The sequence below is a fragment of the Schistocerca piceifrons genome, chromosome 8 (genome assembly GCF_021461385.2).
Source record: "Schistocerca piceifrons isolate TAMUIC-IGC-003096 chromosome 8, iqSchPice1.1, whole genome shotgun sequence".
In the NCBI taxonomy this organism is placed as follows: Eukaryota; Metazoa; Arthropoda; class Insecta; order Orthoptera; family Acrididae; genus Schistocerca; species Schistocerca piceifrons.
The window spans coordinates 353,508,004-353,520,028 of record NC_060145.1 but is presented as its reverse complement, the minus strand read 5'-3'; the positions used below and the strand labels follow the sequence as shown (position 1 = coordinate 353,520,028).

General features: G+C 47.1%; 1 protein-coding gene and 1 non-coding gene across 3 annotated transcripts in view; one reads left to right on the top strand and one right to left on the bottom strand.

The window, feature by feature from the left end:
• Positions 1 to 12,025, top strand: part of LOC124711842 (gastrula zinc finger protein XlCGF7.1-like) — a 90,211-nt gene that overhangs the window by 41,142 nt on the left and 37,044 nt on the right. The window lies entirely within an intron of this gene.
• Positions 8,404 to 8,478, bottom strand: Trnas-cga. Its single transcript has one exon. It is a non-coding gene; the product is annotated as a tRNA-Ser (tRNA).

Sequence of the window (12,025 nt, the reverse complement as noted above, 5' to 3'; positions counted from 1 at the left end):
TTCGTCTGGTGTGTCCACCGGGGTCCGAAGGATAATCGGGTTGCCACTGGTGCCTTCATCTTGGGCTTCAAGGGTGATACGTTGCCCGAGAAGGACAAGGTGATGGTCTGCCGGTGTGATGTAAAGCCCTATATTCCTCCCCCCAATGCGGTGCTTTAAGTGCTGGAAGTTCGGCCATATGTCTTCCCGCTGTACTTCAAGCATCACATGCCGAGATTGCGGACACCCATCACATCCCAATACTCCATGTGCCCCGCCTCCCATCTGTGTCAACTGTGGAGAGCACCATTTGCCATGCTCGCCTGACTGCAGGATTCTCCAGAAAGAAAGAAAAATAATGGAGTACAAGACCCTGGATGGACTGACCTACACTGAGGCTAAGAGAAAATTTGAATGTCTGCATCCTGTGCGTTTGATATCGCCTTACGCTGCTGCTCCAACAGTTGTGGCAGCATCAGCTCCGCCAACCCAGGTCACCTCTCTGAGCTGGAAGACTACACCTGCACCCTTGATGGTGAGGGGCATTTCCCTCCCTGTTGCTCCTGTACCACCTACTTCGGTTGGGGGAGCAACACCCCCCCCCCCCCCCCCCCCCTCAACCATCTGGGACATCCATCCCCACTTCTCAGTTGGAGAAGCATAAGTCTTTTTCGGCTTCTCTCGCTAGGAATGGGTCCCTTGGGTCACTCCCTTTCCAGGTTTCTTGTAGTGAGAAAGACGACACCCACCAGTGGCTGAAGAGCCCAAAAGCAGCTGGCCGTATGGCTTCACGCTCATCCTTAGTCCCAGAGACTAAGCCTGTGAAGTCCTCCCAGCCAGGGAAACCCAAGGAGCAGCGAGAGAAATCCAAAAAGAAAACCCCCCAAGACCGAGGAAATTGGGGTGGTACCCACACCACCGCTACCTACAAGCTCTGTGGCTGAGGATGGGGTGGAGATTTTGGTGTCCGCTGACGCCCTAGATCTCACCAGACCCTCAGACACAATGGATATAGACTGCTCAGGCAATAAATTGGTGGCAGCAGGTGACTCTGAGGTGTAAACTGCCCCATTGAATGTTCCTAGCCTTCCCAGTCTCATGATGTGATCCTTCAGTGGAATTGCGGCGGTTTTTTCCACCGCCTGGCTGAGCTGCGGCAGCTGTTAAGCTTTACACCTGCTATCTGCATTGCCCTCCAGAAAACCTGGTTCCCAGCAATGCGGATCCGTGCCCTCCACGGCTATAAGGTATATTACAGAAACCGTAGGCACTATAATAGTGTCAGGTGGAGTTTGTGTTTATGTCCTAAACTCGGTCTGTAGTGAACATGTGCCCCTTCAAATCCCTCTTGAAGCTGTGGCTGTCAAATAAGGACGACACAGGAAATAACTGTCTGCAATGTGTATCTTCCTCCAGATGGTACAGTACCCCTGAATGTATTAGCTGCACTGATTGATCAACTCCCTAAACCTTTGCTACTTCTGGGAGATTTTAATGCCCATAACCCCTTGTGAGGTGGTACCATGCTTACTGGACGAGGCAGAGATGTCGAAACTTTACTGATGCAATTCGACCTCTGCTCCTTAAATACTGGGGCCGCCACACATTTCAATGTGGCTCTTGGTAGTTACTCGGCCATTGATTTATGAATTTGCAGCCCAGGACTTCTCCCATCTATCCACTGGAGAGCACATGATGACCTGTGCAGTAGTGACCACTTCCCCATCTTCCTTTCACTGTCCCAGCGTCAGGCACCTCTGCTGTCACCGCTCAATCTCCCCTACACGGTAACATCAATGTGATGGTTGAGCAAGTGACTAGCACAGTTGTTTCTGCTGCAGAAAATACGATCCCTCTCTCTTTGGGGTGCCCGAGGCGTAAGGCAGTTCCTTGGTGGTCGCTGGAAGTTGCTGAAGCAATTAAGGAGCGTCAGTGAGCTCTACAGCGGCATAAGTGACACCCTTCCCTGGAGCACCTCATAGCCTTTAAATGGCCCCGTGCCCATGCTCATTACCTTATCAAACAACGGAAGAAGGAGTGTTGGGGGAGATACGTCTCCACCATTGGGTGTCACACGTCACCTTCCCAAGTCTGGGACAAGATCAAACGTCTTTTCGGGTACCAGGCCCCAACAGCTGTCCCCGGTGTTACCATAAATGGCAAGTTATGTACCGACACAAATGCGATTGCTAAGCACTTTGCTCGAGCCTCTGTGTCGGAGAATTACCCCTCAGCCTTTTGCACACTCAAATGGTGGCTGGAACGGAATGCCCTCCCAATCACTACACGCTGCAGTGAATCCTATAATGCCCCATTTACAGAGAGGGAGCTCCTCAGTGCCCTTGCACATTGCCCTGACACAGCTCCTGGGCCTGATTGCATCCACAGCCAGATTATTAAACATCTCTCATCTGACTACAAGCGACGTCTTCTTGTCATCTTCAACCGGATCTGGTGTGATGGCATCTTTCCTTGGCAATGGTGGGAGAGCGCTATCATTCCGGTGCTCAAACCAGGTAAAAACCCGCTTCATGTGGATAGCTATCTGCCCATCAGCCTCACCAACGTTCTTTGTAAGCTGCTGGAACGTATGGTATGTCAGTGGTTGCGTTGGGTCTTGGAGTCACGTGGCTTGCTGGCTCCATGTCACGGCGGCTTCCGCCAGGGTCGCTCTACCACTGATAATCTTGTGTCCATGGAGTCTGCCATCCGAAAAGCCTTTTCCAGATGGCAACACCTGATTGCCGTCTTTTTTTTTACTTACGTAAAGCATACGACACGACTTGGCGACATCATATCCTTGCCACATTGTATGAGTGGTATCTCTGGGGACCACTCCTGATTTTTATCCAAAGCTTCCTGTCGCTCCGTACTTTCCGTGTCCAAGTTGGTGACCCCCATAGCTCCATCCATATCCAGGAGAATGGAGTCCCGCAGGGCTCTGTACTGAGTGTGTCTCTATTTTTAGTGGCCATTAACGGTCTAGCAGCGGCAGTCAGGCCCTACGTCTCACCTTCTCTGTATGCAGACGACTTCTGCATTTCATACTGCTGCTCCAGTACTGTTGTTGCTGAGCGGCGCCTCCAGGGAGCCATCCACAAGGTGCAGTCATGGGCTCTAGCTCACGGCTTCCAGTTTTCAGCCTCAAAGTCATGTGTCATGCACTTCTGTTGGCATCACACAGTTCATCCGAAACCCACATTTTACCTTAATGATGATCCACTCTCTGTACAGGAGACACATAAATTCCTAGGACTGGTTTTCGTCACTCGACTGACTTGGCTCCGTCATCCTCGTCAGCTTAAGCGGAAGTGCTGGCAGCACCTCAATGCCCTCCATTACCTGAGCAACACCAATTGGGGTGCAGATCGCTGCACGCTGCTGCAGCTCTACAGAGCCCTTGTCCAATCCTGAATTGACTATGGGAGTGTGGTTTATGGTTTGGCAGCGCCTTCAGCATTGCATTTACTAGACCCTGTGCACCACTGTGGGGTTTGATGGGTGACAGGAGCTTTTAGGATGAGTCTGGTGACCAGCGTACTGGTGGAGGCTGGTGTCCCTCCACTACAGATCAGATGTGCGCAATTGCTCGCCAGTTATGCAGCACACATTCATAGTTCCCCTGTGCATCCAAATAACCGTCTGCTTTTCCCACCCGTGGCAGTCCATCTCCCGCATTGGCGGCCCAGATCTGGACTAATGATTGTGGTTCGCGTGTGGTCCCTTCTCTCTGAACTGGAGTCCTTCCCCTTACCACCTCTGCTTGCGGCATGTTCACATATGGCTCCATGGTGTGCACCTCGGCCGCAGCTTCGTCTGGACCTTTTGCATGGCCCTAAATACTCCATTAACCCTGCCGCTCTCCGCTGTCGCTTCCTCTCGATTCTTGACATGTTCCGGGTTCTGAAGTGGTTTACACAAACAGCTCAATGGCTGATGGTCACGTAGGCTTCGCATATGTTCATGGAGGACATGTTGAGCAGCTCTCCTTGCCAGTTGGCTGCAGTGTTTTCACTGCAGAGCTGGCAGCCATATCTCGTGCTCTTGAGTACATCCGCTCGTGCCATGGCGAGTCATTTCTCCTGTGTACTGACTCACTGAGCAGCCTACAAGCTATCAACCAGTGCTACCCTTGCCACCCTCTGGTAGCGTCCATTCAAGAGTCCATCTATGCCCTGGAACAGTCCCGCCGCTCCGTGGTGTTCGTGTGGACCCCAGGACACGTCGGAATCCCCAGCAACGAACTTGCCGACAGTCTGGCCAAACAGGCGATGCGGAAACTGCTTCTGGAGATAGGCATCTCCGAAGCTGACCTGCATTCTGTCTTACACCACAGGGTTTTCCGGCTTTAGGAGACAGAATGGCATAACAGCATGCATAACAAATTGTGTGTCATTAAGGAGACTACGAAAGTGTGGAAGTCTTCCATGCGGGCCTCTCGCAGGGAATCATTTGTCCTCTGCCGGCTCCGAATTGGCCACACGTGGCTAATGCATGGATACCTACTCAGTCGCCGGGACCCACCTCAGTGTCTCTGTGGCTCCCAAATGACAGTCGGCCACCTCTTGCTGTATTGCCCACTTTTAGCAGCTTTGCGGCAGTTTTTTTAACTTTTTTAGCACCCTGCCTTCGGTGGTGGGTGACAATGCCTCCACAGCAGCTTTAGTTTTATGTTTTATCCGTGAGAGTGGGTTTTGTAATTCTATGTAAGTTTTAGCACATGTCCTTTGTCCCTCTGTCTGTTCCACCGTAGTGCCTTTGGGGTGGAGGTTTTAATGTGTTGCAGAGTGGCTGGCTTTCCCTTTTTGTTCTCGTGGTTGGCCAGCCACTGTAATCTGCTTTCGTGTTTTACTCTCTTCTGTTTCTAGCATCTCTGTTTTCTTGTCCTCTTTTGTTCCTTTTAGTTTTCATTGCCTTCCCTTTGTTCTTGCGGCTTTTCCTTTCTTTCCGTTTTGTGTTATATGTTTCGTTTGTTTTATTCTCAAACTTGTGGCACTACCAGGTGTACCGGTATGAAATGAGCGATTTTTGTGAAAATGAAACACTAATTTTGAATTGAAAAGTAAAAACATTTTATTCAATGTACTGACCATTGCTTTCTATACATTTTGACCACCTTTCTGGCAATTTGTGGACACCACGCCAATATAAAGGTTCGTCTCTTGAAGCAAAGCAATCAGACACCTAAATTTTGACTTCTTCATAGGAATTGAAGTGTTCCTCGCCAATGCATGTCCCATTGATGAAAACAAATGGTAGTCGGAAGGGGCCAAGTCTGGCAAACACGGCGGTTGGGGTAGCAGCTCCCTGCCAAGTGTTTTGTTTGTATCCTGAACCAGTTTTTTTTTGTGTGCAGGTGCATTGTCGTGTAAAAAAATTATTTTGCCATGTCTTCTGGCCGATTCTGGTCTTTCTTTGATCAATGCATAGTTCAGATTGATCATTTGTTGTCTGTAGTGATTAGTATTCACAGTTTCACCAGGTTTTAGAAGCTCATGATACACCACACCTTTCTGATCCCACCTAACACAGAGCATTGTCTTCTTGCCGAATCGATCTGGTTTTGCAGTCGATGCTGATGGTTGTCCCGGATTAACCCATGATTTTTCCCGTTTAGGATTCTTAAAATAAATCCATTTTTCATCGCCAATAAAAATTCGATGCAGAATTGATTTTCTTTCATGTCATTGAACCAAAATTGGTGCAAATGATGAAGGCACACCCAACACCACAGTCAGTCCAAGAGCCATCTGTCTTTTATTCAATTCATGTGGCACTTCTGGATCTTTTCCATAGCTTTCAAATGGTCAGAAATTGTTTGTTGTGCAACATTTAGCATTGCTGCCATTTGCTTCTGACTCGAAGTATCATCTGCATCCAATATTGCTTGTAATTCGGCATCTTTGAACTTTTTTGTTGGTCTTCCACTTTCTTCATTTCTTACATCAAAATCATTATTTCTGGACGGTTGAAACCATCTTTTGCATGTTGCTTCTGATAGAGCATGGTCACCATATGCCTCGACAAGCATTTGATGCGACTCTGCAGCACTTTTTTTCGAATGAAAACAAAAAATTAATGCTTTCCGCAAATCTCCACTTACTGGTACAAAATTTGACATTGTTAACATGATGAAAACATATGATGTTGTTTGTTCCATGACTTGATTTATGCAAAATATCTTTGACAGATGTCATACCAACCAAACAAAAAAAAAAAAAAAAATTAAGGCTCGTTCACAACAAATGTTCCCTATCGACACATTTGTATCTTAACGCTCTTTTCATACTGGTACACCTGGTATTTTATTAGGAACAAGGGGCCAATGACCTCATGGTTTGGTCCCTTCTCCCGCCTTTAAACCAACCAACCAACCCTGTTCTTCTCAGAATCGTGAGTGCTACAATGCTGCCTCTACTATGAGGGAGCAAGATTATGCTCTCACTTCATCCCGATCCTCCACCACAAGGCCAGGTGCTGTTCACATTCGGATGTTGCAGCATGTTTCTCTTGCGGGCAAACACTTTCTGCTTAATACATACAACCACATCTGGGAAGAGTGCATGTTTGCCAGACGCTGGCGTGAAGCCACTACTGTACCCATACCTAAGTCCGGTAAGGACCAACACCTTCCTTCTAGCTACCGCGCCATTCCTCTCACCAGCTGTGCTTGCAGGGTGATGGAACATATGATTCGTGCCTGGCTGGTATGGTGGCTCGAGTCTTGCAATTTACTAACCACTGCACAGTGAGCATTTAGAGTGTGCCGTTCTGCAGTTGACTATCTCGTCACTTTGATCACCCATGTCATGATTGGTTTTCTGCAGAAATCCCAGATTGTGACCCTGTTTTTCGATTTGGAGAAAGCTTGTAACACCTACGGAAGGACTGGTATCCTCCGTACTCTCTACATGTGGGGCTCCCATGGCTGCCTGCCCTGTTTCCTTCAAGAATTTTTAAAACACAGAGTTGTCAAAGTAAGTGTGGACTTTGCTTTGTTGGACATCTTTAACCAGGAAAATGCTTTGTCTCATGATCCTGTCACCATTAACCCTATAATGGCCTATCTCCCGCCAGGCATCTCCGGTACCCTTTTTGTTGACGATTTTGCCATCTATCACAGTACTCCACAGACTTGTCTCATTGATTGGGATCCTCGGCAATGTCTCAATCATCTTTACTCGTGGAGCATCGGCAATGACTTTGATTTTGCCACTGACAAAACCGTTTGTATGAATTTCTGGTGGGGCTATTGGTTTCTTCCACAAATCTTTACATCTTGGGTGTCTTGCTCTTTTGTTCATTGAAATTACAAAATTCCTGAGGCTCATGCTTGACTGGAAACACTCTTGGTCATCCCCGTGTGTCTTACATGGCAGCCCACTGTATGCAGTCCCTCAGTGTCCTACATGTCCTGAATGGTACTTTCTGGGAAGCAGATCGTACCACCCTTCTCCATTTGCACTGGACCCTTTTTCCGTTTAAAACTAGACTTTGGATGTTCAATTTATGCATATGCACATCTATACCTCTCACGCTGTCTGTATACTATCCACCATCATTGCATATGTTTGGCCACTGGCGCCTTTTACACTAGCCCAATTGAAAGTCTGTATGCAGAAGCTGCTGAACTGCCACTGTCCTACCACCATGACTTTCTCCTCAGCTGATATGCGTACTGTTTGTCTGCCATACATGGCCACTCAGCCTATGCCTCGTTCTTCGACGACTCCTTTTATCACCAGTATGGGGTGTGACCCTCTTCTGTTACCTCCTGGAGCTTGCTTTGGGCTCTTGCTCTGGCAGCTTAACTTCAAGCTACCTGCAACTTTCCTGGTGGTTGCAAACTGTTCACCACTTTGGCTTCGTGCAGCGGCCCGTGTTCACCTTGGCTCTCACTCACTCCTAAGGACACTACTCCAGCCTTGCTCTATCCCCTCCAGTTTAACGAACTTTGTGTGGAACTTTGTGGTAGTACCTTTGCGAACATTGATGGCTCTTGGACTGACCGTGGTGTTGGGTGTGCCTTCATCATTTGCACCATTTTTTTTTTGTATTTACTTTCAGAACAGTGCTCAGTATTTACAGCAGAGCTCTTAGACCAGTATCAGACCACGCAGTACATCTGGCCCGGTGGCAGAGGCTTTTCAATTGCGTCATCTGCTCAGACTCTCTCAGCACCCTTCAAAGCCTCTGTATGCCGTACACCATCCCTCCCTTAGTGCAACGGTTCCAGGAAAGCTGCTCACTCTTGATGGAGCCATTGTGATGTGTATGTGGGTTCCCGGTCATGTTGGTCTGACAGGAAATGAGGCGGCTGATGCTGCTGCCGAGGCTGCAGTCCTCGTACCTCAGCCTGCCAGTTCTTACATTCCCTTCCCTCTGACGATATCTGTGTTGAAACTTTCTGGCAGATTAAAACTGTGCTCCAGACCGAGACTCGAACTCGGGACCTTTGCCTTTCGCAGGCAAGTGCTCTACCAACTGAGCTACCCAAGCAAGACTCACACCCCATCCTCACAGCTTTACTTCTGCCAGTACCTCATCTCCTACCTTCCAGACTTTACAAAGCTCTCCTGCGAAGGTTCACAAGAGAGCTTCTGTAAAGTCTGGATGGTAGGAGATGAGGTACTGGCAGAAGTAAAGCTTTGAGGATGGGGTGTGAGTCGTGCTTGGGTAGCTCAGTTGGTAGAGCACTTGCCCGCGAAAGGCAAAGGTCCCGATTTCGAGTCTCGGTCTGGCACACAGTTTTAATCTGCCAGGAGGTAATATCAGCAATCACTCCGCTGCAGAGTGAAAATCTCGTTCTGTGTTGCCATCTGTCAGCAGGTGGTGTCACTTTGGCATCACAACTGGTCCTCCTTTGACGGGAACAAGCTGCAGGTTATTAAGCCTCTCCCAGCGGCTTGGACGACCTCCTCTCAGCCCTCTTGCTGTGAGGAGATCATTTTAAGTAGGATGCATATTGGTTACTGTCTTTTTAGCCATCACCATTAATAAGTGGTGCTCTCTCACCACTTTGTGAACATAGTGCTCAGCTTTTGACTGTCCATCACTTCCTGACAGAATGTCCTTTTTTTTAACCCTTTATGTCCCCATTTGTGTTTGCTGTGTGAGTTATCGGCCGTTCAGTGAACGATGCACTGGCTGTCGAGCATGTTTTACTTTTTATCTGTTGTAGGAGTATGGCGAAGGCCATTTAACTTTTAGTTCTGGACCTCTGTTACTCTGTGCCGTATTTTATAGACCTTTCTCCACATCCCTGTTTTTAGCTGTCTCCTCTTCCGTCGTTGGGATTGACATGTAGTCATTATTAAGTCCTCTCTTTATCTTCCTGTTCTACAGTTTTGACATGGGTGCAAATGACCCCAGTTGTTTTTATGCCCTAAAACAAAACAAACAAATGGTAGGTGTGTTCCAAGTTTACAAGATAACTTCGCACCTCACGATTAAATGAGTGACCAACATTTGAGACAATTCCACTAATTTCTTAATTCAGGCCAAATTTGCTCACCAACAAGTACAACATAGTTAGCAGAACAAGTTATTAATGCCACACAGACTAGGCTCAACATGAGAAAGTCCAGTTAACACACGGCATATAATAGCATCGCCGTTTTGGTAACCATCAAAAGCTTATTATTAAACACGGAAGCAAGAATAAACTCATAAATAAGTGTTCACCATGAGAGACTGAGCTGCACTACTCATCAAGACGCTACATCTTCTGAACCTTTCAGAATAATATACTGGTTTAACCAAACAGAGCCTAGAGCCACAGCTTAAACATAGCTGACACAATGGTACTCAATTTTGAATGTTAATAGGTGTTGCTCACACAGAATGCCACCAAAACTAGAAGCAGAGTTATAACCATTTTTTCCATTTCACACAATGCAGCTGAGCAACCACAATTTAAATCAGTTCAAAAAATGTGCTCACCTGGTATAGTCTTCTTTAGCATGGACCTTTGATGGTAGTAGCAGACTTGCATAGGAATTGTCGCCATACTCCCACAACCAATGATTTCCTCCTCTGTGAGCTGCTCCCTCCACAAACCTTCTTTCCACATCTTGGCTGCTGGGACAGTCCTATCCAATGTATTCCGGGTGTTGATGTGATCAGCTGTGGTCCAAAACAAACTCAGGCTGCATATCCATTCCACAGCCAGGGAACCTCCTGCCTCTCCTGTTAAAGGCAGACCACTGGTTCTGCACAGTTGGCGTGGTACTTCTCTGGTCTGTCGACTGCACTCAGCCGTCTCATTCCACATGCCCAGTGTGCTCACAGAATGTGGGAAGTGAATCAGAGACTCAGTCGGATGAAGCAGCCTTAGATGATGGCAGACTGCTCTCTTTTAGTGGAAATGCCCTAAAATGAAGACTGAGTTCCTCATTGGTCTCCTGGAACACTAAGAGACCTCAGCACATACCATGTGCACTTCCTAGTGGTGGATGCACATGGAATCTGTTGAAGTCAGGAGTGTGCTGTGACATATTGATTTTCATGGTACGCCTGAAGAGCGGCCAAAAACACCGAGTAAAGATTGGAACAAAGTTGCAAAAAATGTGCACCTGGAACATAACCCATAGAGAAGGTGGTGGGTCATTTTTTTCTGAGCCCTACTTTTAAGAACAATTTTGTAGTAAACCACACATAACTAAACACCTACCACTACTGCTGTGGTGTGCATCTCATTCAAGTACTGCACTGTTCAACAGCTCCAGGCATTTCTACAAGAGGCCACTGACTGTGAGTGGTGCCTCAGATGCCTGTGACAGGAAGCCAGTGGCCCCTAGCAGATGAATACCCTTTATGTTGTGCGCTGGCTCTGTCCCATCTCTATTGTATGAATCACTAAATGGTTGTATAATTTGTTACACTGTCATGCTGTGACTCAAATAAAAAGGTTGTTGATATCTGTTAACCAAGTTTCTTATTGCCTCAGACTTAAAACAAAAGTGACAACAAGAAGAACTTTTGTGTGCTCAACTTTAGTGACTGTGTTCATGTAACTTCTATATGGAGGCGGTCCTTCAGTCTGTTTTTCATTAGCAGCCACTTTGGAGAAACTCTGTGCAGACTCCACCATCTCCATTGGATCTGCTGCCATTTCTGCCATTTGACAGTTGTGCTGAAGATTAGGAAACTTGAGAAAAACAGCTCCACCAGCACTTATTTGCATTTTTGGGTGCAAGACCAGAACATTTGTAAGGCTTTGTTTTTGTGGATTTTTCTTTGCATGTGTCAGTTGTCAGCTGACCACCTTGTAGGAACTGACCTCACTTTCCTTTGATGAAATGTGTAGTTTTTTGTCACCAGAAGTGCACTCAAGTTACTGCTGCTCATGCAGAGTTTTACCAGTGCTGCAAGCAACTATTTCAATCATATCGGGCTTGGACGCTGGTGTTCCAGGATCTTAAGTTGTAAGTACCGCTTTATTGCTAAAAACTCCAGTCAGTCCTATTCTGACTCCATTGTTTGTTACACAATTGCCTGCCTTATACCCAACGAGGAAGATTGTCAGAGGGCACTTCAATGTGAAGCTGTGTTGTTGGACAAAGTGTTGGACATGGCTCAATCTTTTGAGGTCTCCCACATGGCAGGCACTGAATCAAAGCATGACAGGATGTTGCCATAGTTGATATTGACCCACAATGGCACATAGCAACAGACTTACCAAGTGACAAGGAAGTCCACACGGTGCAAACCAGGAAACGTGGCTGCAATGGACAAGCCTAGTGGCTGCCACAACAACAAAAACAATGTGCAGCACTTCAGTCATGCCCCTCTGTGCTTGGCTACCACAGGGCCCTTTACAGCATCTTTTCCCTTCTGTGCTGCATGTATATCCTCTTGCTATTCTTTTTCACCTCCCTTGGGAAACATGTTTGGAGTGTTATTGGGAATGTTCTGCATTGTCTGTCACTGACATAAGAGCAGTTTCTCCACAGTTTTTCATTCCCCTTTCCTTTCTTTGTTTTTTTTTCTCCTCTCATTTCTCTGATTTGGCATTTGCGGTTCCTCTTTTTCTTCTTCCTCCCTG